This window comes from Emys orbicularis, chromosome 8 (genome assembly GCF_028017835.1).
Source record: "Emys orbicularis isolate rEmyOrb1 chromosome 8, rEmyOrb1.hap1, whole genome shotgun sequence".
Lineage (NCBI taxonomy): Eukaryota > Metazoa > Chordata > Testudines > Emydidae > Emys > Emys orbicularis.
Window position 1 is genome coordinate 109143035 of NC_088690.1, and position 24801 is coordinate 109167835.

Consider the following 24801-nt stretch of genomic DNA (forward strand, 5'->3'; position numbering starts at 1 on the left):
CTCTTCTAATTCATGCATTTTTAGTCCTTTGGGATGCTATGAAGCCATATCTCCCTTTTCGACCCTCTTTCTGGTTTTCTCATTCAGTTTAATTTCTGAACTACACATATATTTAGAAATGGGCCAAAATAGGGATCATTTACCCAACACTATAAACACTGGAGCGCAGATAAAATGCTGCTTTTAAGACGTACCACCCTAGTTTTAGGTTTGGTTTTGAAAAACAAAATTCCAAACAACAAGGTTCTGCAAAACTACCTGCCCCACCAGGCCAGTTTTGCTTATCTTTCATTTTGTTGTCAATGTCATTTCTCTTTGAACAAAAGAGTCATCCCGGCTTTGCAGGGAAGCTTTGAAAACCCAGTAAAACAATGGAAGAATGTTTTATTTTATTGATGATTTGATGTTCCCAATGAATGCTTAGGCACATCTTGCCAAAGACTGTAAAATACATTGAATTGCAGTCGATGTAATTGGGCCCTTGGAGAGGTGCTGCGTTTTCACTACGTGCTCCCATTTTATAGTCAATGGTTCAAGTGTATGTAAGGAAAGGAGGAGTTGCAAAGCACCAGAGGGCTAAATGCTTCCTTAGCACTGCATCTAAATAAAAGGCTGTCACGATATGGTAAGTTGGCTGCAAAGCTGGGAAAAATACCAGAAAAAAATTGTGACATGGGGAAACCATGTAGCAAAAGCTCTCATGAAAAAAGAATGTGCAAAGTAGTCACTGAATTAGAAGATCCAGTCATCACCTTTACAAATTTTGCATTTATTTTTTGTCAGGAAGTTTCCTCTGACCATCCAAAAAGCCTGCCTTCCTTCTTTGGAAGTAACATTCCTGCAATTGCATTGGTAACCAGTGATTTTTGGGTTTTATTTATTTCTCTTTTCTAGCAATAGGGTTAATAATACAAACTCTCTTCAGTCTGGCATTTCATGCAAAAAATACTTTTCACTTGGGTCTAACAAGTATTCTTTGCTTACAAAAATTGTACATCAAGTAAATAATGTTTCTCAAGCGAGGAGTATTTGATCCAGTGGTAGGTGTACACTCCTCACATAATGAAGAGAAAACTGGATATTAGAGGAGTCCTTGTGGCACCTTAGAGACTAACAAATGTATTTGGGCATAAGCTTTCGTGGGCTAAAACCCACTTCATCAGATGCATGGAGTGGAAAATACAGTAAGCAGTATACATATGAAAAGATGGGAGTTGCCTTACCAAGTGGAAGATCAGTGCTAACGAGCCAATTCAATTAAGGTGGAGGTGGCCCATTTCAAACAGTTGACAAGAAGGTGTGAGTATCAGCAGGGGGAAATTAGTGTTTGTAGTGACCCATCCACTCCCAGTCTTTATTTGGGCCTAATTTGCTGGTGTCCAGTTTGCAAATTAATTCCAGTTCTGCAGTTTCTCATTGGAGTCTGTTTTTGAAGGGTTTTTTGTTGAAGAATTGCCACTTTTAAGTCTGTTGTTGAGTGTCCTGGGAGATTGAAGTGTTCTCCTACTGGTTTTTGAATGTTATAATTCTTGATGTCAGATTTGTGTCCAAATCTTGTATCCAAATTTAACAACTGTTTTTTGTGGGGGGGTTTGGCTGCAAAATACCGATTCATCGGAACTGAAACTTCACAGGAAAGGGTTTGATATTTGATTAATTTCCCTACTCGACAAAATGTTGAAACTAAAATTCTGAAATTGTCAAAATCCCAATCAAGGCAAAAACCCAAAAAGGTTGAAAAAAAATTAGAGACACGATGAAAACTAAATGTTTTTAAATGATCAGAATGTTTTTGTTTCAACTGACCCAAACTACAATTTTTTTAAATTAGTCAGTTTGTGAAAGTTTTGGTGATTTCGACCTTTTGTCCCAATTGGGAATGGGAAAAATTTTTGAAATCTTTTTTTTTCAGGGTGGGGAACTATTTGGGAAACTATTTCCTGCCCAGTTCTGCTGGAGATGAATCAAAGGCATGAGCTTAGATCTAGATTTGGACAGATCCAGTGTTGGGGTTGGTGGGGGGGGAGCAGTGCTTTAAATCTATGGGCTTGGCATGGCTGTTATAGAGATAGAAACAAGATGTGGCTTGGGGGTGTGGATCCAAACTTCACAGAAGTTCACTGGTGTTCCAGTCCTGTGTTTTGGTTTGATCCACCATCTAGATTAGAATAAAACCCTTTCCAAGCCTAATATTGCTCTTAAAGCAGAGTTGCAGAAAAATTATTCTATAGACTGGCTTCTTTGCTTTCTCTATTTATGTTCTCTAGTGACTTAAAGATCAAATCTACTCTAGTAGCAAATCAAGGAAAGTCTTTTTCCATCTTTTTTTTTTTTTTGTCTTTTTCTTTTATTCGAAGCCTCAGATAACATTAATTCTGTGTGGGGTATTGTGGGCTTACAGTGCTGTAAATGGAAGTTAATTTTACACATGCTGAGAGGACAGTGAGAGTCTGGGGGATAAAAAAAGAAATGATTCCATCAGCAAATAGCAATAACACTAAACAACAACAGCAAAAGCTCTTGTATGATGAAAATTAAAGTGCCTGTATGCCTGGGTTCTTGACTGTTTATTGCCTGTTTGGCAAAATATTAATGGAATGCTTGATAGTAGAGGGAAAAAGCTTCCAAAGGCACTCTGGTAGATGTGACATTTATAGTATTAATATGTTTTAAAGGTCATCACTGATCACTGATTATCAGGCGTCTACCAGAAGTGTACAGAAAGTTTTTCCCTGTGAACACCTGTGGGGAGGAGTTTAACACCATCTCTTAACTTGGCTGCATGCATTAGGACCAGATAATGATTGTTGTGGTTGCTGTTGCTGTTATTACTGGTCAGGAATTTTTGTCTCTCGGGAAGTTTCAACATTTTGAAATTAGTTTCCATTCAGAATTGAAACAGCAAGTTGAAATATTGAAAATTGTTTGCAGAGTGAAAAATTCGGAAATCTGTCTGATTAAAAAATGCCAAAATGAAAAATATCAACATTTTTGAGGGAATTAAAATGATTCGACATTTTGAAATGGCATTTTTCTTTTGAACTGCCATTTCAAAATGTAAAATGTTGTTTCATTTTTAAATGTCGACTCTAAATGAATGTTTTTGTTTCAAGTCTCCTGATAGTAAAACTGAAAAAAATCACTGAAATTGACATTTTCCCACAGAAAGTTTTGATTTTAAGACAATTGCATTTTCTGACAGGAATATTTTAACACAAAAAATGTTGACCAATTATTTTTATTATTATAAAATCTGCTTGCTCGGATCTGTGTCCAGTTGCTTGTGGGGTATTTTTATCTTCCACATCTTTGTTGGCTACCATAGTAACAGTAGCTTGTCCTTCAGCAGAGACCACCACAGGCAAAACTCTGTGTATACCCATCCTGTCATGTGACAGGACAAGCTATATAAGCAGTGCAGCCATATGTCACTATTTTAAGGGGCTGTGTCCTGTTTGGCGTCCAACAACGAAAATAAATGAGCATCCCCGAGTCATCTGTGAACCCAAGCATCCTGTTCCCATCCCGGTGTCAACGAGCTACCTGAACGAGGGTTTCCGTTTGTCAGAGGATGCCTGCTGCTGAGGTTAGCCAGGGGATCAGGGTGAGACAGTTTGGTGGTGCAGGGATGTCATTCTATTGAGGATTCTGTGGAATGTCCCTGTGTGTGGTGAGGATGGGGCTGAGGCCCTGTCGAGATGGGAGAAGTGCTCTGGAATGCTGGTTGGCAGAATGATTGTTCAGAGGCCTCAGGGCGGGGGGGTCCTTTCCAGGGTGGGGAGTGTGAAATTACTTTCTGCTGGGTGGGTAGGTATTCTGGGGTATGCATCCCTGGGGAGGGTTCTGTGGGGTATGGCTTGAGTGGAGAGAAGGGGAGGGGAAGTTTCTGCGGGATGTCAGACAGCAGAGCAGTGGTTTCTCTGTATTTCACACGGTGGGGACATGGGCTCTTGGGGTGCATCACTACGTGTGGAGGGAGACGTGTCTGTACTGTCGTGATGGAGGGGTAAGTTTGCTGTAGTGTATCACCCCGAAATGGGCACTCTGTAAAGCGTCATTGGGTCTGTGTGCACGGGGAGGGGATCCTATGGTGTGTCACTGAGCATGGGGTAATCCTGGAGTTTGGGGTGAGGGGACTTTGTGTGGAGTGCCCCTGTGCAGCTGCAGGGGGGTTGTGAAAGGTTAAAGTGTTTGGGATGGGGAGGAGGGTCACCAGCAGCCCCTGGACTGGCTGGCTATCAGACCCTGCCACCTGACAGGGATAGTTACCTTTTGTAATCCTGACAGACAGTAGGTGACTGGAAATAGCAAGTACGCACATAGCAGCAGTCCTGGGCCTTGTATGCTTACTGTATGAGAGCAAAGGAAAACGAAATATTTGCAAGAAAGTCGATAAATGAAGGCAACTGTCTTAATAGAAATACCCCAAAATAAGGAGAGTTTACAGAGATTCAGAGGCATGTTAAACCAATGCATCTCTAACATGTCCCACGCAATTGCTGCTTAAGAAGGTGTGCCACTGGCAAGAAGTAAGCTTTTTGGGAATTAAAAAGAGCATAGATGCTGCAATATTTTGATGCTAACAGTGCAGAGCCTAAATGCTCAGTAGATGCCTGCCCATATAGTTTGGTGGTTGTCCCTCTGGAAGATGATCGCCCAGTGGTCTCAGTGCAGGAATTACTGAGTGAAATTATATGCTCTGGGTTAGGCAGGAGGAAAAAGTAGATCATATTTGTCCTAGCTGCCCTTAGAATCTATGCTTCCAAAGTACTGATTGAAGAACACCAGAACTATGCTCAGATTGAAAAAGAAAAAGAAATTGTTTTGGGTAGTGAGTGGTTTCATGAATACGCTTATGGGCAGAAATCAGTCAAGGCTGAAACAGACCATTAAACTATTGGTCTGTTCATAGCACCGCCTAGACTTCAGAAAACGATTGTGAAATCACAAAAGTACTCGTTAAATGTGAAATACAGGCCCAGTAAAGAGCTCCTCGTTGCAGACATCCTTTCCAGAGAGCTACTAAATATTCTCCAAGGATTTGTAGGATGAGGAGTGTGAAGTAAATATGACTCAAGTACTAGCTATTTCCAAAACACAATTTGACACACACAGACTAGACACTCCGAATCACCCAAACTTACAACAGTTTGAGAGCTAGGCCTTGTCTATTCATGAAAATTGTGCTGCTCTAACAATACCAGTACAGTTAAAATGGTTCAAACCCCTCTTGTGTGGACACAGTTGTATCAGTATAAAAATGCATTATATCTGAAGGATTGATATAACTGTGTCCACGCTACAGGTTGCACCAATTTAACTATTTTGGTAGAAAATCACCTCCTAAGTGACATAGTTATACTGGTACAAAGATTATATGTACAGCAGGCTTGATTCAAGAGGGACAGATAAATGAAAACAAAAGAACATATTGTAACAACAGAGATGAAGTTGCTGCATGTGAGGGATGGGAAAGAATTCAGGCTCCTGTTTCACTTTGGTCCCTCAGTTGCCCTCATTGCCTATTGCAAGTTCTGCCTTCCTTGGGGTTGGAAACCAAGGTGGTTTCCTAGGTTCACAGACCCTGGTACCTAACTAGGCCCCTGTGGGTCGGGAGCCTCATTGACTCTCTCTCCATCCATGGATGACCAGCCGGAATTTCTGAGACACCCCACAGCTTTCTTAGCAGTGAAAAAGAGTAAAAGCGTAGAGTTAACTGATTATTTACAAGCAAAACAAATTTAAACATATATGTCTTATGGCTAGGATCAAGCATTTGCTATAAGCCTACCAGCCAGTCCTCCTATCTTCCGTTAACTCAGAGAGAGCATGTTTCTCTCTTTGTCATCTCTTGGGCTACATCCTCACTGCTAAAAGAGATGTGCTTTTCTAGCAAGACAACTAATGCCTGTGATCTCGCTATAGAAAACCCACCTTTTGGTGGCCTACGTTTGTCATGCTGGGCTCTCTGTACTTGCTTGTCTGTCTTTATTTAGTGTCCTCCTTCTCCTTGATCTCAGGATCCATTACCATATTCAGGGGGTCTCTTCCTTCCCCTTCCTCTCAGGCCACATCTGGTGTGAGCCCTCAATGTGTATTCTTTTGTCTCAAACTGCTTTTTCCTGACAGCCAGGACTTCTAGCTGGGCAGACTACATGAATGGCAGCTCCATGGTTAGGGTGGTTAGACTCACTAAACCCCCATGCATTGTAATCACTGTCCTGGTTACTGTATCTCTGTGGATGAGGGTTTGAAACTGTCTGGGAGGTAGGGTTCTTCTGAACAGGGCCGGCTCTAGGATTTTTGCTGCCCCAAGCAAAAAATTTGCCACCCCAAGCTTCAGGAGTGCAACTGCCAAAGCAAAAAACAAACAAAGAAACAAAAAACGGAATGCCGCCCCTGGAATTGTGCCGCCCCAAGCACGTGCTTGCTTTGCTGGTGCCTAGAGCCGGCCCTGCTTCTGAACCCCTCCTGTGCCATACAACCTTAGAAGTCGAGTGCATAAAGCATATTTTAGATACCGATCAAAATATACTATTAATGGGATATCGTGTCATAGTACAAACACAGCTAAACATAATCTGCAGTACTGAGAAATGTGAGAGCAGCGCCGGAGATGTCCTGGTCTGGTGGTCATGAAGGCTGCCACTGCAGATCTAGTGTGCGTATGAAATCTGCACTGCATTCAGGGAACAGAATGTAAAAGAACCAATCCTGTGTGTCAAGCTCTTATCCGAGCTAGGGAGGTTCGATAGTAAATGGGGGATTTCTGGATTGTCATTGTGTATGTGTGAACGGGAATAGTGTCTGTGGTGTATAATTGTTCAGGGACAAAGTGATGTTAAAGGGTGTGTCTACACTGCAGCTGGGAGGTATCATTCCTAGTGCAGGTAGACAGACTCGTGCTAGCTCTGCTCGAGCTAGTGTGGATGTTACTGCACGGGCAGTGGCTCGGGCTAATCGTCCAAGCCCACCCGACTCCCTGGGTCCAGGTTCGGGCAGGGAGGTTCAAACTGCCTCCCCTCCGTCCCCACTCTAGTAGAGGATGGATATATTGCGGGGGCTTTCGTAGACGTGGCCATGACTCAGGAGTTCGGGATCGGGCCCAAGCTTTTTTGCAGTTTGTTGCAACTCAAGTTGAAGCTGGTCTTAAATATATATATATCAGTTGTATTTCAACTTCTGGAAATGTCACCTTCCATTTTAGAAATACATTGAATGGCATCCTAATTACCTGCACCTGGGAGAGATAATTATTCTCAGCAAGATGAAAATTTGGGCCGGGGGTGGTGGGAGGTGGCAGCGCTCACGAAGCTCTAGGAGCTGATGGCCACACTTACCTCTGAAATGCACTTAGCGAAGGAAGTTAGGTGACTCACCATAGAAACAGCTCAACAAACAGTTTGAGCAACATGAAGTTAAGCAACTGCACTCTGGTTCTTGTACATATCCCATGGCAACCGAGAGGCTGCAATCAGTGAACAATGGGAAACTTCAGAAAATGCTCTTCCCTGCTATCTCATCTTCCATTTGGAGAGGTGATGAGGGGAACAGGAGGCTCATGAGAAAGGAATATTTAAATGATAAAATGCCCTTGGAAGAATAATAGTGAATTTGAGTTGTACAGAACAAATAATAATCCATTGGATTTCCATGTAGTCCCTTCAATCCAAGGATTTCCAAATGCTTTATAAATATTGAATGCCAGCTTTATCCATCCATTTGTCAGCATCTCACACAAGCACTTGTTATGCCTTCTTCTATGCAAGCACCTTCCTCAACTCATCCACAATCTCAGTACCCTCTTGGTATTCGAGTTCCCTTCTCTTGAGATGCCTACAGGAAACTTACTGATTATTTGTAACCTGCGGATTGTCTGCATATCTGATTCAAAAAGGGAATCCACATACACACACACTTTGCCAGTGTGTTACGTTATGAATATATTTCACAGCTCTTTTTAGTTATTAGGCCACTGGAGGATAATAGTCTACTACTACTACTACTACTACCAGAGAGCAGAGCTACTCCTTTAGCTCAAGTGAGAGGAAGTGGCAATGCCGTTTAATATATAGGTTGGCTTGGCAGAATTTGATTGTTTATTTTTAAGCATTTTTAAAGATTTAAATTTTCATAGTTGCACAAAATTATGGGGTGGGGTCAGACAAATATTTAATGACAGTAGACTTTGAAAGTCAAAAAGTTATAGCTTTATAAACTGTTAACAGAGATCATCAACATCACAGGTCAAAATACACAGCGTAAATATACTTAAATCAACACATCATAACTTGTTTTAGTAGTTATTTGCTAGTCCATCTGCAACCACCCTAATTCAAAAGTCTAGATCACTGGATTTTGACTCTAATAAGTTCTCAAGTAGCATTTTTCCTACTTTGCCTATCTATAAATTTTGATTCTTATTGATGGAAATATTTTTTCATCAGTTTGTACATGTACAGTGAAATCGACATAACGGCCATTTACCAATAAAAATCAAAACCTTCCAAGCCTATATATATATATAGGACACTGCACTGGGAGTTGGGAGAGCTGGCTTTAGTTCACAGCACTGTCACTCAGTTGTTATGTGGTTCTGGGCAATTCATATCACTGATCTGTTACCCCTCCCACCTTTTCTCTGTCTTGTGTAAGTAGACTGTGAGCTCTTTAGGGCAGGAACTGTCTCTTAGGGTACGTCTACACTTACCGGAGGGTCCGGCGGCAGGCAATCGATGTTCTGGGATCGATTTATCGCGTCTGGTTTAGACGCGATAAATCGATCCCGGATCGATCCCGGAAGTGCTCGCCGTCGACGCCGGTACTCCAGCTCAGCGAGAGGAGTACGCGGCATCGACGGGGGAGCCTCCCTGCCGCGTCTGGACCCGCGGTAAGTTTGGACTAAGGTACTTCGAATTCAGCTACGTTATTAACGTAGCTGAATTTGCGTACCTTAGTCCGAAGTGGGGGGGTAGTGTGGACCAGGCCTTAGCATGTTGTTTGTATTGTGTCTAGCACAGTGGACTCTCCCAATCAAGATGCTACAATAGTACAAATGTTAACTAATAATACAGAGAAATGTAGGGCCCGCTTCTGTCCTCTCATACATGAGCAAAACTCTCTTTTAGAGCCGATCAAAAAATTTTCATCAAAACATTTTTTCACCCTTTTTGTGTGTGTGTGTGTGTGTGTGTGTGTGTGTGTGTGTGTGTGTGTGTGTGTGTGTGTGTGTGTGTGTGTGTGTGTGTGTGTGTGTAAAAAATGTTCTGGGTTTTTGAAAGAAAATCTGGAAAGCAGAACCAAAATATACTTGGTAAAATGTTTGGGGTTTGGTTAAAAAATCAAAATAAAAAAGTCAGGTTTTGGTTTTCAGAAACTGAATATTTTTACCAAAAACAGTTTTGTTTTGCTTTGCTTGTTTGACCAAAAATGGTTTTGAAATCTAAAAGTTTTTTTCTAGATTATTTGTTTGTGTTTCTTCCCCTGCAAAACTGAAAAATTTTCATGGAAATTTTCAAAAAAAGTGAGAGGATTTGGGGTTTTTGTTTTTTGTTTAATTTCCCATGGGAAATACTTGGCATTTTTATTGGAGGGTTTTAACAGAACATCTCTGATGTGGGCAAAGCTTGTGTTAGCCATTTTAAACTGTTTATATGCTTTATGAGGACACAAAAATGTGAAGTTGTAGGTTAGTTTAGGCATTATTCACCTCAGTGGGAAATCCTTTGAGACTCAAAGATGTCCTTTGTTATGCTGTATCTCAATTGTTGATTGTGAATTAGTAATAGAGACTTTTTTATTTTGATAGCCTATTTTCCCAAACATGTTCCAATCCAGTCAGGGGATGAACATGGTTAGATCTTTCTAATAACTAGTTGGAGGTGTTTTTGCCATGGAACAAGGGGTTTTGTGGAGCTCAATGACCTACGACTCCCTGAAGTGGTGTCCTTTGCAAGAGTGGCTTTTACACAGAGCTTTATGTTGCCACTCCAGAAAATTATTACATCTAAGATGAGAAGCCCTGGCTCTGTTTCACAGGCAACAGTATAGGGGAGCTTTGTTAAATAACTCCCCAGTATGCTGCACATCACTTTTATCAGTGATAACATATCATTTGTGCATTGTCTGGATACACAGTTGGCTGAGTATTGAATTCCCTGATTCGAATGGTTCTGGATTCCATACTTAGAGCTAGTATCCACTGCTGCTGATTTATTCCTCCTATGGCGGACAGAAGTTTCTGGCCAACAACAGAGAAAGAAGTTCCTTTAATTTCTGTTTTGGACGAATTATAACCATTTCGTTTTCATTTTAAACTTTCTCCCAAGTGCTTGATTGGGTGACACCGTAAATACCATTCTCCCTTGTCATTACACGTACACAAACACGTGCATGAAACCAGCGAGTATCGCAACAGAGCATCTTTATGTCTCAAAGCAGCATCACAAAGCAATAGGCAGGGAAAGCCGATGCTGTCATGGATGGTGCTAAAAAGCTGGGGAGCGAACTTGTTTAAATGGGGACAGGATGCCACTTTGCTCTTTATGGGAGAGTTGAAAGAGTTGATCGACAGGAGAAAGCGATTGATGCAATGCAAAGAGGATTAACCAGTTGATGAGGCTGTTTCTGGAGACAGAAAGGATTGAGAGATCTGAGGAAGGTGGTTTTCAGATGCATTTAAAAGAGGTGGGTGAATTGGGCTGGTTGGCCTTTTCCTGAGATATTTTATATTCTTATGTTCAAAGACTTTTCCTCTGTAGTAGCTATGCAGGTGCCACTCCTGTGGTGTCTATAGAACTGGGGGTGAGTGTGATAATACACTGTTTTTATTCATTGGGTAGTACTGCACAATCCCCTGGTGTCTTCTTCAGTCTGCCAGACACAAGGTATGCATTCCATCCTGCACCATGGCAGTGGAAATGAGCCCACAGATGCACATTATCCAATCTGTTTCACACTTTTGTAACCTAAATAGAGATTTCCAGACACTGAGATAATTTTATGTCTGGGTACATGATGTAGAAACCCAGAATAATCACATGTGCCTAGGGGAAAATATTCCCCAAATTGTGATGAGCAGGTTTAGTCCCATAACAGGGCTCAATAAAGAATGCATCCCTGCAAACTCCCAGGGGTTGAATGTGGGGGGACTTGAGACTTATTGTGTTCACTGTTTAGCTCTGAAAACTTGAGTCTAAGTCCCAAAACTGAGAAGTGTTTGGAGGCCTCCTGTCTTAGTCCTTTGTGAATATTTGTCTGTATCATCCAATCATCTTACTCCTGATGCCTTTTGCACAGGAGAAACCCAAGAGCAGAAATATTAATGGCATAGAGGGTCCCAGAAAAGAAGGGCCTATCCCAGGAAAGGATTGAGGGGCATAAGCAAAGCAGTAGGAGCCCCAGGACTGCAGTGTTACTGGTCAGTCAGGGTGGAGGAGAATTGGGAAGGTGGAAATCATATCAGCATGTTCAGGAAATTTACCCACATGCCACCAGGGCTCCCAGAGGTAACGTTGCCTCAGGTTTTTCTAAAATGTTTGGGCACATCTGTATTTAAAATATATAATGTAAAAGTCACTGTTTGAAAGCAGCTTTTATCTCAGCTTTTATCACAGAATTTATTTTAAAACCTCCTCAGTACTGCGGCAGTCTCTGAGCTCTGTGTGCTGGAGACATGAAGATGCATATAGAGTCTCCCCCTTCCCCCACCTTCATTTCATGACTTGCTCTATTTAAGATAGATGTTCCAGTCAGGCAAGTGCTTCCCGAGGCTTATTGAGTTTGTTGTGGTCCAGAGCATAGACCACAAAGGTGCACGCAGGAGGTTCTGTAATCATTCGTGTAGCTACTGCAGTCTTCATTGGGAGAAACGAATTTATTTCGCTTTCCTTGAGATCAGTAGATGCACTGAGGCAAACCATGGTCTTGAGCTAACAGTGTGCCTCGTCCAGAGCCCAAAGTGGATTCTACATTAGAATCTCAGAGGAAGAGGCTGGGTGGCTGAGCAGATAAAGCTCTCAAGGGGCCGCTTTGCAGGCTCCATCTTCAGAGGCCAGCTTGGTCATTCTTGGCAATTCCCTGGAGCACCATGGTTCCTGTGATTGGGGGGCAGGGAGTCCATAACAGGTGGCTGTTCCTGGACTTATGGATGGTACCTTTCACCGCATATCCGTGAAGAGGTGAACTATGTCCATAAGTCAGGAGGGGTTCATCTTGTAATGTTATAGCAGGGCGGGGAAGGGGGTGTGCATGCGTGCGCGCATAAACAACATACTTTTAAAGAGGTTGAGCTGATTATGAAGCCCATAAGGTAATTCTGGATTATTGCCCATCCCAGGAAAGTAGTTGCTTACCCTCAGATCCAAAGGCTGAGCAGTAATCGTTCAACAACAGCAATGATCCTTTGATCCTCTGATAAAAGGCCCCGTAGAAATGCAAAGTGTTTTAGCATCTTTCATTGGAGGACTTCAAAACACTTTATGAACACTAATTAATTCTCACAATACCCCTTTGAAGTTACATGATTAGTAAAAGCAGGCAAACAACCAAATCAGATAATGGAGATGAGGAAGAGGAAGATTATCGCAGAGTGAGAGGGAGGAAAGAAGTATACAGGGACTCTGTAGATAAAGAAAAACAACTAGGAGAAAGGAAAGTGGGAGGGGGAGAAATATTAAGAATCTGAGACCATCTAGAGGAGTCAAGATAAATTGGAATGGGCATAAGCAGAGATCAATCAGAGGCCCTTTCCCTGCCGCTCAGACTGGGGTTTTCAAAGGAGTGAAAAGAGTTAGATGCCCAATTCCCACTGAAATTCAGTGGGATTTTAAAGAATAAATGGCTCTGTTGTCCACTCCACATGCATAGTCAGAAAAGGATGGAATCCATATAGGGCTTGCCTGTGGAAGGACAGAAATACAGGGCATGCTGCTCCCTGGCATGCTTTCCTCCTTTCTCTGGCTTCATGAAGCCTTGATGTTGTGCTATGTTTCACGGCATCCCCAAAGATAAACATAAAATACTGGCTGAAAGGCTGCAACACAACAATACCTTGTTTCTTCAAATTCAGAATGATAACACACAAGAGTCCAAAATCAGAGAGAGAGAAAACAGGCTGCTCCATAAAACAGACAGCTCAGCTCACCCCACCTTAGCGTAGGCTGGCTGGCTGCAGGCTGACTTTGTCTGCTTCCTTACCGCGCCCCCTACCTGCAAGCAGGATCCGGAAAAACCCTCAGAATTTAAGGTAATCTATCACCATTTTAACACAGTTTTCAGTACACCACACATGGGAGTCAGGATCTGTGGCTGAGGAGAGGCAGACAAGGCAGAGCTGCTCTCCCTGGCATTGTTTCCAGACCCTTTTAAAAAAAAGGGGTGTGGAATTTTAGCAGCTGAGTTAATGCTGATAACATTAACTCTATGCCAGGGGTCGGCAACGTTTGGCACGCGGCTCGCCAGGGTAAGCACCCTAGCGGGCCGGGCCAGTTTATTTACCTGCTGACGCGGCAGGTTCGGCCGATCGCGGCCCCCACTGGCCGTGGTTCGCCATCCCGGGCCAATGGGGGCGGCGGGAAGCGGCGCTGGCGAGGGATGTGCTGGCCGCAGCTTCCCACCGCCCCCATTGGCCCGGGACGGCGAACCGCGGCCAGTGGGGGCCGCGATCGGCCGAACCTGCCACGTCAGCAGGTAAATAAACTGGCCCGGCCCGCTAGGGTGCTTACCCTGGCGAGCTGCGTGCCAAACGTTGCTGACTCCTGCTCTATGCACATGTGCTCCTTTGAGGGTTTGAGCCCCCCTGCCCTGGGAGGTTTGCAGGGACTAGTGTGTAGGCCTGAGTGCTCCTGGACCTGTATGGATCTTCCAGTTGGGTCTTTGTATCCAGCCCCAAAAGTCTTGCTCAAGGACCACTGCAGCAAACTTTGTCTCCCTCTGAAGTTTCACTCTGCAACTGCCCCCATTAGCTGTCTATCTGCCTTTGTTCTTCTACCCTCCCAGAGGCCTAGTTTAGACACATGACTACCTGTCACATGACTTAATTCACTGTCTCCACCTGAGGAGGCAAACCAGCCATGTCACAGGTGGGCTGAGACCTAGTTCCCTTTAGAAAGGCCAGCCACTCTGTGAAACTGGGGAAGAATTAAACTGGTTTGCCCTGAAATCCAAAGGCAATCTCAGAGATGAAAACAGAAACTGTGACTGCATTTGAAATGTAAAAGAAGGACCTTGGGGGAAATGAGGAACTGGTGGGATGTAATCGAAAATAAATTAAATCTTTGCACCTAATAATCTCAGCAGGGTGAGATTGTTGGACCTGGCAACACAGCAGAATAGGCACCCATTTAAAAAGAAAGGAAAATGCAGTGAAATTCTGTGCTACCTGAAGCAGAGGAAGTTCCTGAGTAATGGCTCTCCTGAGGCACCTCAGCTAGTGCTTCTGGTGAATTTTATGCTTGTCACCTTGTGAAATTTGTGCAGCAAAGCTAACAAATGTCACCAAAGTGAGAAAAATATGAGCAGCTTTTTTACAGAGAAAGTTTTGCTCAGGGGGACTGAAAACTGTGTTTTGCTTGTAGCACAAGCTTGCAAACCTTCACCAGCGGAACAATAATGATTTTGCCTTTCATGGAAACCATCACCCTGTCCAAACTGCCTAGTTTTAGATTCCATACAAAGCTTCATCCTCAACATCCATCCCTTAAATGTACCTGGCAATATCATGGAGAGTATCCATAGCACCTTCACTTAGGAGGACAACTGGATATGTTTTTATCTCTGACTTCCCTATCAGCCATCAATACACTTTTACTTTTCTGGGTTCTTCCCATTTGCTCTCCTCTTGTCCTTCATTTTCTCCCCATTTTTAACAGCCTTCTGGAATGAAACAGATGTGCACCCTTTGGGTAATCTGACTTTCCAGGTTTCCTTCCTCAGGGCCCTTTTAAAAACCTGCTCCTGACCACTGAAGGATGTAGCTGTGCCTGAAAAGAGACGGATAACCCAGCTCACTGCATTCTGCCTATACCTTGATTTTGGAAAGCTTCTGATATGGTCTCCCACAGTATTCTTACCAGCAAGTTAAAGAAGTATGGATTGGATTAATGGACTGTAAGGTGGATAGAAAGCTGGCTAAATCGTCAGGCTCAAAGGGTAGTGATCAACGGTTCGATATCTAGTTGGCAGTATCAAGCAGAGTGCCCCAGGGGTCAGTCCTGGGGCCAGTTTTGTTTAACATCTTCATTAATGATCTGGATGATGGGATTAATTGCAGCCTCAGCAAGTTTGTGGATGACACTAAAATTGGGGGAGAGGTAGATATGCTGGAGAGTAGGGATAGGGTCCAGAGTGACCTAGCCAAATTAGAGGATTGGGCCAAAAGAAATCTGATGAGGTTCAACAAGGACAAGTGCAGAGTCCTGCACTTAGGACGGAAGAATCCCATGCACTGCTACAGGCTGAGGACTGACTGGCTAAGCAGCAGTTCTGCATAAAGGACCTGGGGATTACAGTGGATGAGAAGCTGGATATGAGTCAGCAGTGTGCCCTTGTTGCCAAGAAGGCTAACGGCATATTGGGCTGCATTAGTAGGAGCATTGCCAGCAGATGGAGGGAAGTGATTATTCCCCTCTATTTGGCACAGGTGAGGCCACATCTGGAGTATTGCATCCATTTTTGGGCCCCCCACTACAGAAAGGATGTGGACAAATTGGAGAGAGTCCAGCAGAGGACAACAAAAATAATTAGGTCGTCAGGGCACATGACTTATGAGGAGAGGCTGAGGGAAGCTGGGTTATTTAGTCTGCAGAAGAAAAGAGTGAGGGGGGATTTGATAGGATGGAGCTCGGCTGTTCTCAGTGATGGCACATGACAGAACAAGGAGCAATGGTATCAAGTTGCAGTGAGGGAGGTCTAGCTTGGATATTAGGAAAAACTATTTCACTAGGAGGGTGGTGAAGCACTGGAATGGGTTACCTAGAGAGGTGGTGGAATCTCCTTCCTTAGAGGTTTTTAAGGCCCAGCTTGATAAAGCCCTGACCGGGATGATTTAGTTGGGGTTGGTCCTGCTTTGAGCAGGGGGTTGGACTAGATGACCTCCCGAGGTCTCTTCCAACCCTAATCTTCTATGATTCTATGCCCTCAGCTAGATGCCAGATTGACTTTTGTGTGAACTGCACACACACATCCAACGATAAAGAGTGGACCCCCCCACCCCATCCTGGGTTTGTTAGGGAACCACCTATGCTACGGGTGAAATCCTGGTCCCACTGGGGAATTTTCCCATTGATTTCAGTGGGGTCAGGATTTCACCCTACAAGGCTAACTGTGTGGCTGGGATGATTAGGGAATTTTAACACAGTGGCGTGTGGAAGGGAGCACATGGTTACAGATCAGTGTTAGTGGATTGTATCATAGCCTTGGGCAGTAGAGTGGTGTGGGTCATCACAAAGGGGCACTGGAGGGCTGAGGTTTCTTAGCAGTTGTAGCTATGTGCCCTCCTGTAGCCATAGAGGAATTAATGGAATGTAACTGTCACTCACTGTCAGTCATTAGTCACTATCCACTCACCCTCCTCTTTCTCCCGTATCTCCCTTATTTGTCATTTTGAATATGTTTTGTAAAGGATGAGCTTGTAAGAGGCCATTTTCTAGGTTATGGAGCCATCACTTTGATGTGATGTCTTATTTATCGCATGGAAATTACAGATTTCCAAAGTCACCTACAGGATTTGGATATCAATTCCAATTAAAATAAACAAACACTCAAATCCCCTAGACTGATCTGACAATCCCATCCTATTTCTGGTGGCTGAAGACCACCGACCGTCTCAGGCTTATGTAAGTATTGAACACTTTGGCAGGACAAAAGTATCATCAATGATTCTATTGTATATCATAGTGATTACATTAATTATAATACAGTGGCACCCCAAATGCATTTGGCACCTTCCAAACACGGAGATGACAAAGTACCCGCCCCAAAGACTGAATCCATCTCTCTCTGTCCCTCCCACCAACTGGTATCCATCAGCACAGCATCGTTCTCTCGTGTCTTAGCATGCAAATGTGGCACTAAAGAACAGGAAGCTGCTTTGGCGAGGCCTGCTGGCCAAGCACAAATTCTAATAGTACAAAGGATGTCTTTGTCGGATTGAAGAAATGTGTCAAAGAGCTTTTCAGCGCTCGCTTAAAAAGTTGATTCTTAAGCTGGAAAGTTGGCTCCTCATGAGAGAACTCTGGGGAGATATAATGGAGAGAAGTGGCTACCGGTGCCCTTTGTGTGCTTGAATTTTCCCTTTTGCCCATGAGCATAAAATGTTTGGCCGGAGTTTTCTCCTTAATAATCCTCAACCTTAACAATGGCATTAAGAGGTAGAAGGAATGGACTCTGAACAGCCACAAGCTTCTCTGTGGTCATTGCCAATAGTCAATGCTCACTGCTTAAGTGGACAAGACTGAAAGTTGAAGAGTTGCACTCTGAGTGAAATCCTGCCTTTATGGACGTCAACAGCAAAACTCCCATTGATTTTAATGGGCCAGAATTTCACCCGCTAGTTTAAAGCCAAGAAGTCCAGACCTCCTACAGCCTAGTCTGAGGCCACTAGTAACACTTAGTATGTACAATAAAGTCTCTAGAGCTCTTTGTCTACATATTGGCCAAGCCTGAAGGATGCAATTTGCACTTTCGTGAGTCAGTGAGACCAGCGGCACCAGAGGGGAATTCACCCTGGGAGCGGGCAGGAGGCAGTACTGCCTCCTCTCCCCTACAAGGACTTTCACTAGTGAAGGGCTGATTAAGACCCTACCAGAGCCCCACCAGCAGATGTTGCTGGGAGAATCACTCATTATTCCCTTCTATTTGGTGGTTGGAGTGCCTCAGCAGAAGGACATTAGTCACTATCCACACCAGACTTGCAACAGCAAAGTCCAGGAGGTGGATCTGACCCAGTGACTTAATCTTCGTGACGTCCACTTAAATTATGTAACTAATATTATTACCACCTGTTTAGAGAAGGGGAAATTGAAGAAGAGAGGTTAAGTGAATTGTCCTTGGTCCCATGAGGTGACAGTGCTATCTTGGGATTAGAAATAAAGTGTTTCTGACCTCTAGTCCTTAGCTCAGAGTATTAGACGCCCCTCTTCTGTCAGAAATGCAGGTTTGGGTGTCTTGAAAAGAGCTATTACCAGATCCATAAAGGCCCCGTTATACTCAGCACTGCAGCTGCCATGAGATCCAAAGACGGGAGAGAAAAAGAAAGATTGAATAACAGTAAGTGGTGTACTACATTTCTGACTAAGCACGAAAATTCATTTCAGAGAGAGATTTTGCCCAGTGAATAGAAATGGAAGAAAATGAGAATTTGTTCTGTAGAGGAAGGAGGGGTGGGGGAATACCCTGCTGGCCAGGGTCGTTAGCCTGCCGACAGAGAGAAAGGGAGGAGTATGCAAACTGTAAAATGTAATTAAACCCACACAGACTGGAGTCAAATCAGAATGCCGCATGGACTGAAGGCCTTCTGCGTACAATGGCGATATGATTAAATCCATTCTGATTGGGATTCAGACTCGAGATTAATCAGGGAGACTGCTTATTCGCAAATTATATGCATGGTCACTGCACCTTTAAACAGTAAATGGACTCAGAGCAATTTTATATAATGGCTTCTGCTTGGATTCTAGAATAGTTATCTCTTTTTTCCAATACGTTGGTATTGATAGGCAGTCTGGGCTTCATTATTATATCTGAAGGTATGGCAAAGGATAGTTCCCCAGACGGTGAACAGATAAATGAAAGCTTGGCGCTCTCCTGATTTTTCCAGTCTCTTACGAGCTTAAAATGAGAACACAGAATATAATAGGTACAATATTCAGACTTCTGTAAGGATTTGTTCCCATTACTTAAACCCCTCCTATTTGCATAAAATATTCTGATTGGTTGAAGCCTATGTACTCAGCCACTGTGAACTAAAACATGCATTCATAACCACCTTGTAAAAAGTTGCGGAGGAGTTGGGGAAAGCAGGGCTAACATGTGCCATTAAAATGATAGGGGGAAATGTGTTCATACACATATATAAGATGTACTCTTGAGGGTCCATTTTAACACCAAGGTTTGCAGTCAAAAGTCCAAGGCTATTATGCAGGGAAGCAGAATTGGTATATGAGTAATATGCAAACTCGGCTTGTCAATGAAAGGCCAAAAATTAATATAACCGTGCAGGGGGAGAAACGTGATTATAATCAAGGTTCAAATGTCATAAAAAACAGTCGGTAGCTCATTCAAAATGCTCCATGAAGCAGGAGGGCATAAGAGGATAATAGCTGCAGCTGTGCAAAATGGGCACAATGGTTCCTAAAATCTCACAGAACTTCCCTTGCTTTCAGTCTGTTACCAATTCCACACTCTCAGACCCAGTCTATTAAAATATCCTCCACCGTTCACAAACCTGGGTCTGAGCTGTGGTTTGGGGATGAAAGTGTGAAATTTGCAATTCCATATGGTTTCAAAAAGAAGTAAAAAAAATCATTGATTTTGACTGATTTAACTTTGAGATTTAGGGTGTGTTTAAATTTGGAACTGGGAGCAAAAGCAGAGGACAAAGCTCCTCACAAATCAGAACCAAAGGAAATGTTTTCATTAGATGCCTTGCCAAGTCTAACCACCCATGTACATGTGCAATGATCTCTGGTCACTACCATGTTACTAGACAACTGTCTGAGAACATAGGCTGTGTATGTAGAAGACCAAAAGTTGCATTTGCTCCGCAGGTGTCTAAGAGATTTTTTCCCCCCATTTTTGCATAAATTCATTCACTGACAAATATGTCAGTCGGCTAAATAAGCCTTTATTAGAAATGAATTTAACAGCAAATCTGGGAAATCCTCCCAAAACAGCCATCTCTTTAGCAACCTGGATTTGCATTTCTAATTAAAACGCTGTCAGTTTAAGTGTAATTCTCCAGAAGAAATGAGTTCTAAGGGTGGGGGAGGGAGAACGGAGAAGATACTCAAACAATTTTCAAAGAGATTTATTTTGTATATTTCATGATGATCTTGTTAATCTTTTTTTTATCAAATGTATTCTGCTAGAGAATTGATGTTCTCTGTAATAAGCTGGCAAAGCACATGCAAATTCCTGTTAGGTTCAGTTACCTTCTGTGAGGGATAAGATCAAAGAGCAAATTGTCTGATCTGGGACTGCATTTTGTTTTAAGAAATGAGACATTAGCTGGATGCTTTTCTTTTTCCTGTGAAGAATCCATCAGTGCTAAAACTAGAACACAGAAAACCTTCATTCCATGAGAACTAAGGGGAATTGAAACTTCATCACTATCAGCAGTGGCATGATCGTTCTGGGGCCACACCATCTCACCTGTCAGGCAGGAGAGGAGAAGGGTTTTTAAAACAAGAGTTTAATGTTGGTCAGTGGGATTCATCCTGCAAGAGCAAGAAGAATTGTGGGCTTTAGAACTATAGCACCGTTGGCAGACTGCCCAGGATACCTTAAGATATGGACAGCATTCTGCCTGCCTGGCAAATATCCTAAATTTTCGCCTGACTGGGCACCATTTTTAATGAATAACTTTCACAGACAGGTGAAAATACAGGCCATTTACCAGACAGCCCAAGAGGGCAGTAGGTGAATCTGCACTGGGACAGATGGTGAATGAGGGTATAGGGGGGGAAGGGAAGTCAATACCAAGGAGGAGGCATGTTGTCTGTGGCCTAACCTTATGGCTGTTGTCCTGGCCTGTGACCCTGACATTCCTCCCTGCTTCTCCTTTAAGCCTCTGGCCAGTGGAAGGTTGGCATGTTCACAAATGCAATAACAAACACTGAGTGGCACAAAAATGATGTTACTGAAAACAATGCTTGGGTGTCCAGATATAGAAATTCTCAAGAAATACCATGGGGCAGATACTCAAAGGCAGTGGTGATGGGAGACGGGGTGGCCAAGGAACTGGTTTCAGCTCTCCCAGTCCTCATACTTGTTAGAACTTCAGAGGAGGGCCTTTAACTTGCACCACTGGCATAAGGTCCTTGGCAGTGGTGGATGGGGCAAAGAGAAGCTCCACCCTGCCATGTGCCCACCCTATCCCTGGAATGCCCCTCACCCTCTTCCCTCCATGCCAGGTGTGAGGGATATAGCTAGCACAACAACTAGCTCTCTACCAACGGAGAGCTCCTCTGCATAGGGAGAATGATCCTCTAGAAAAAAAATTACGGAACAGTTTTCTATTGAAAGATGTGCTTTAGTGGAAACCTAAACATTCTGTGGGAACAGGTTACTTCTGGCAGAGCTGTTCATGGGAAAAATTTGAAACAAATTGTTATTGAAACAAAACGAGAAAGTCAAAATGAATTTCTCCTTTCACTTTGATAATACTGAAACATTTTGTTTCGATAAGGTAGAACAATCGGATATGACACTATCATTTCAGTTTATTTAATTTAGACTGATAATATGCAAATTAATATTTTAATTTTATATCATATAGATTATCTTGCATACAATAGTTTACTGTAGTGTAAAAGTCTAAACAAAATGAATTGAAATGATAAAGTAGAAATGAAACATTTTTACCTTATCAAAATGAAATGTTTCAATGGGCCCAAATTGAAATTTGTCAGAATATTCATTTCATAGGAAATTTCAGAATTTCCTGCTTTTCATTCCAATTTGGACTTTTTTCCCAAATGTCACAAAGTGGAAATAGAAGACCAAAAAATTCAGCATTCAACTCCTACAGGAACATGGTACCTGGAGGACTTCAGTAATATTCCATTGGAGAGATGGGCCTTGCTAGCTGGCAGTAATAAGGGCAATAGAGAATCAGCGGTGGGCAGAGGGCATGGGGTGATTATGGCCAGCCAGATAAAGTTGGAGGAAGAGCCCCAGGGGTCTCAATTCGGAGTGTGTAAAAGAGAATTGCTCTGAGTGCAGAGAAAGCAATGTGGCAAAACAAATCAAAACAAAACCCCATCTGGTTAATCTAGCTATTTCATCATTTTCCACATCCCAGAGTCAGCCAAACGTTAATGAAAGCCTCTTGTTGCACTATTATCCTCTCCGCTTATTACTTGCAAGGATTTTATTCTGTTTAAAAAGGCTGCTGTTCCCAAGTATTAATACAATCATGATTATGAATAAATACAAGAGTTAAATACACAGATCCAAATGTCAAGACCCGTGGCATGTCTTTGTGAAGGCTAAAGGATGTGGGCACAGAAATCTTTCCTTACTTCAATAGAGAACTCAGTCACTAACAGCAGTTTCAGTACAGTGGAAAGCCGACTAACCTAATGTTATGCTTGGCATGGCCTAGGAGACATGAGAATACTCAATGCAAGGGAATTCAAACCTCATACTGCCTATTAATATAAAGTAGTATAAAGACACAAAATAGACTATGTTGGGGCTTGAACTTCGGAGCAACTGGTTTAAAAAATGACATCTATCACTCAAGTTGTAGGTGAATCTCTGTTAGGATACAATTTAGGTGAATCTCTATGGGATACAATTTTCAAAAGCGTCGAAGTGACTTAGGAGACTAAGTCCTATTGGCTTGCAATGAAATGGAAGCTCCTAAGTGTCTGTCACTTGAAAATGGGACTTGGTCTCCTAAGTCACTTAGGCACTTTTGAAAACTGTATCCATGGTGATAGCACTGCTGCCTCTTTTCAGTCTACAGATGCAACAGGGCAAGGGCTATAAAATATGTTACATAAGCTGCTATTGTCTTCTCAGTCATTTAAATTTGGTCAGCAGTACCATTGTTCTACTGAGCACGGGTCCAGCGTCTGGCTAGTCTATCTGTGTGACCCGAAAATTCCAACTTGAGAACCTTCTGCTTAACATATGTCACTGATATCGAATTGTAGAAATGCCCGGTAGGGTTACATCCAATCGTGTGACTTTTCATCATGGACATATTCCCTTCATTATTATTATTTACTTGTACTGCGGTAGCCCCCATTCATGGGCCAGAAACCCATTGCGCTATGTCCTGTACAAACACAAACCTAAAAGATAGCCTCTGCCCCCAAAGTGCTTGCAATCTGAGTCAATTCATTATTATGTACTCGCAGAGACCTAGATTTAAGGTTCCTAACTCTAAGTTGCATATCTAGCAATGGGGACAAAATGTTGCTCTTCAACTTTGTCTCTGATGAACCATCACACACCAAAACATAACCGTGTTTGAGGTTTGTGTTGCTTCCGCTTGTGGTAAGGCACATTGCTATGACACTAGGGTGACTGGCTGTTTCCACTGGGTGTCGTCTTCTGCAGGGAGCAGATGCCAATACCCCATTGTTACTTTTTTATCCAGCTCATGACAGGCGCGTGATCCGGAAGCAAAAGCCATCTGCAGCTAACCGTAGGCAGCCCCTACGCGATAAATCAATAAAGAATAAGGTAATGATGTCTGCAGTCTAAAGGCTGGGGTCCAGTTGACTGCAGCTGACAGGAATTAAGTCACAAATATATCCCAGCTTCATCAGGGAAGCAAAGCTGTAAAATTGCAGCTGGAGGATAAATGTAATAATTAGCTATGCAAGTGTCGCTTGCCAGGTTGAAGTGGCCTTCGTCATCAGAAATTGTTGGATTTGACGTTATCCGGTTACTCTTGTTTGGTGCTTCTATTGCCTCTTACAAGTGCTTCCTTCCCCAAACACACATCATCTAGACTAATTAGGGAAACATTTGGGTGTTTTTTTTGTTTTCCAGCAGATCCAAAGGTGTGTTCACTGAACCCATCAATTCCTCCCCACTCCCTCCACCATTTATTAAAAGTAATGTGTTGTGAACTCTGTTGAAAGGCGTTGGAGTTGATGGACTTGGAGGCTGAAATCCTCTGCAGAAAGAATGTTGTGTTAGTTCCCATTTCCCCACATCATTCCTTAACTCTGATTTAGAATGACCACCTCTTGGGGAGAGACAAGGTGGGGGAGATAATATGTTTTATTGAACCATCTTCTGTTGGTGAGAGAGAGAAGTTTTCAAGCTACACAGAGCTCTTCTTCAGATCTGGAAAAGGTACTCGGAGCATCTGAGAGCTCTGTGTGGCTCGAAAGCTTGTCTCTCTCGCTAACCGAAGTTGGTCCAATAAAACATATTACTTCACCCACCTGGTCTCTCTAATGTCTTAGGACTGACACAGCTACAACTGCACTGCATACACCTCTATGGGAGGCAGTTCAGTCCCTGGGACCATCTAGTCATTGGCCATTTTGCTGAGATAGCCAACAACTCATCTGGGCCAAGGCAACTAACTTGTGTCACGCTGGGTTCTGAACAGCTGCAAGATGGTCACACTATAACAGTGTCCTACAGTCATGAAACCTGTCCACCTGCCCTATATTAAAAAGATGGGGTTCTTATTGCTTTGTAAGAGGTGATTTTTTTAAAGAATAGAAACAATCACCTTTATGAACATCACTTCAGAGGTAAGTTATATTAACTAGATCAGGGAGTGGGATTCTACGTGAGACTATACATTCCACTGCTTTGAAATCTTTCACCTCCAGCTCAGGTTTCAGGGCTACAGGTCAGCATTGAGATGCCCTGGCAGAGGGTCTGGAAAGTCACTTGCCCAGTGCCTGGCTCAAGCCAATTCTACTTTCATAAGCAGTCATTTCACTCACAAATCTGGAAGAAGAAGAAAAAAGTAAAATAAACAGTTTGCTGTTATTTACTGTGCTGTATTTCCTGCAGCCTGCTCTCTCTGCACTTTGTGAAAATTGCTCTGATTGCTCTTCCAGGAGTGTGAAGCTGAGAGTGTGTTTGATGCATTGGCTTTTA

At 42.9% G+C, this 24801-nt stretch overlaps 1 protein-coding gene across 1 annotated transcript in view; it reads left to right on the forward strand.

Moving 5' to 3' along the window:
* Window positions 1-24801, forward strand: part of GRIA1 (glutamate ionotropic receptor AMPA type subunit 1) — a 162245-nt gene that overhangs the window by 113297 nt on the left and 24147 nt on the right. The gene's annotated exons all lie outside the window — the stretch shown is intronic.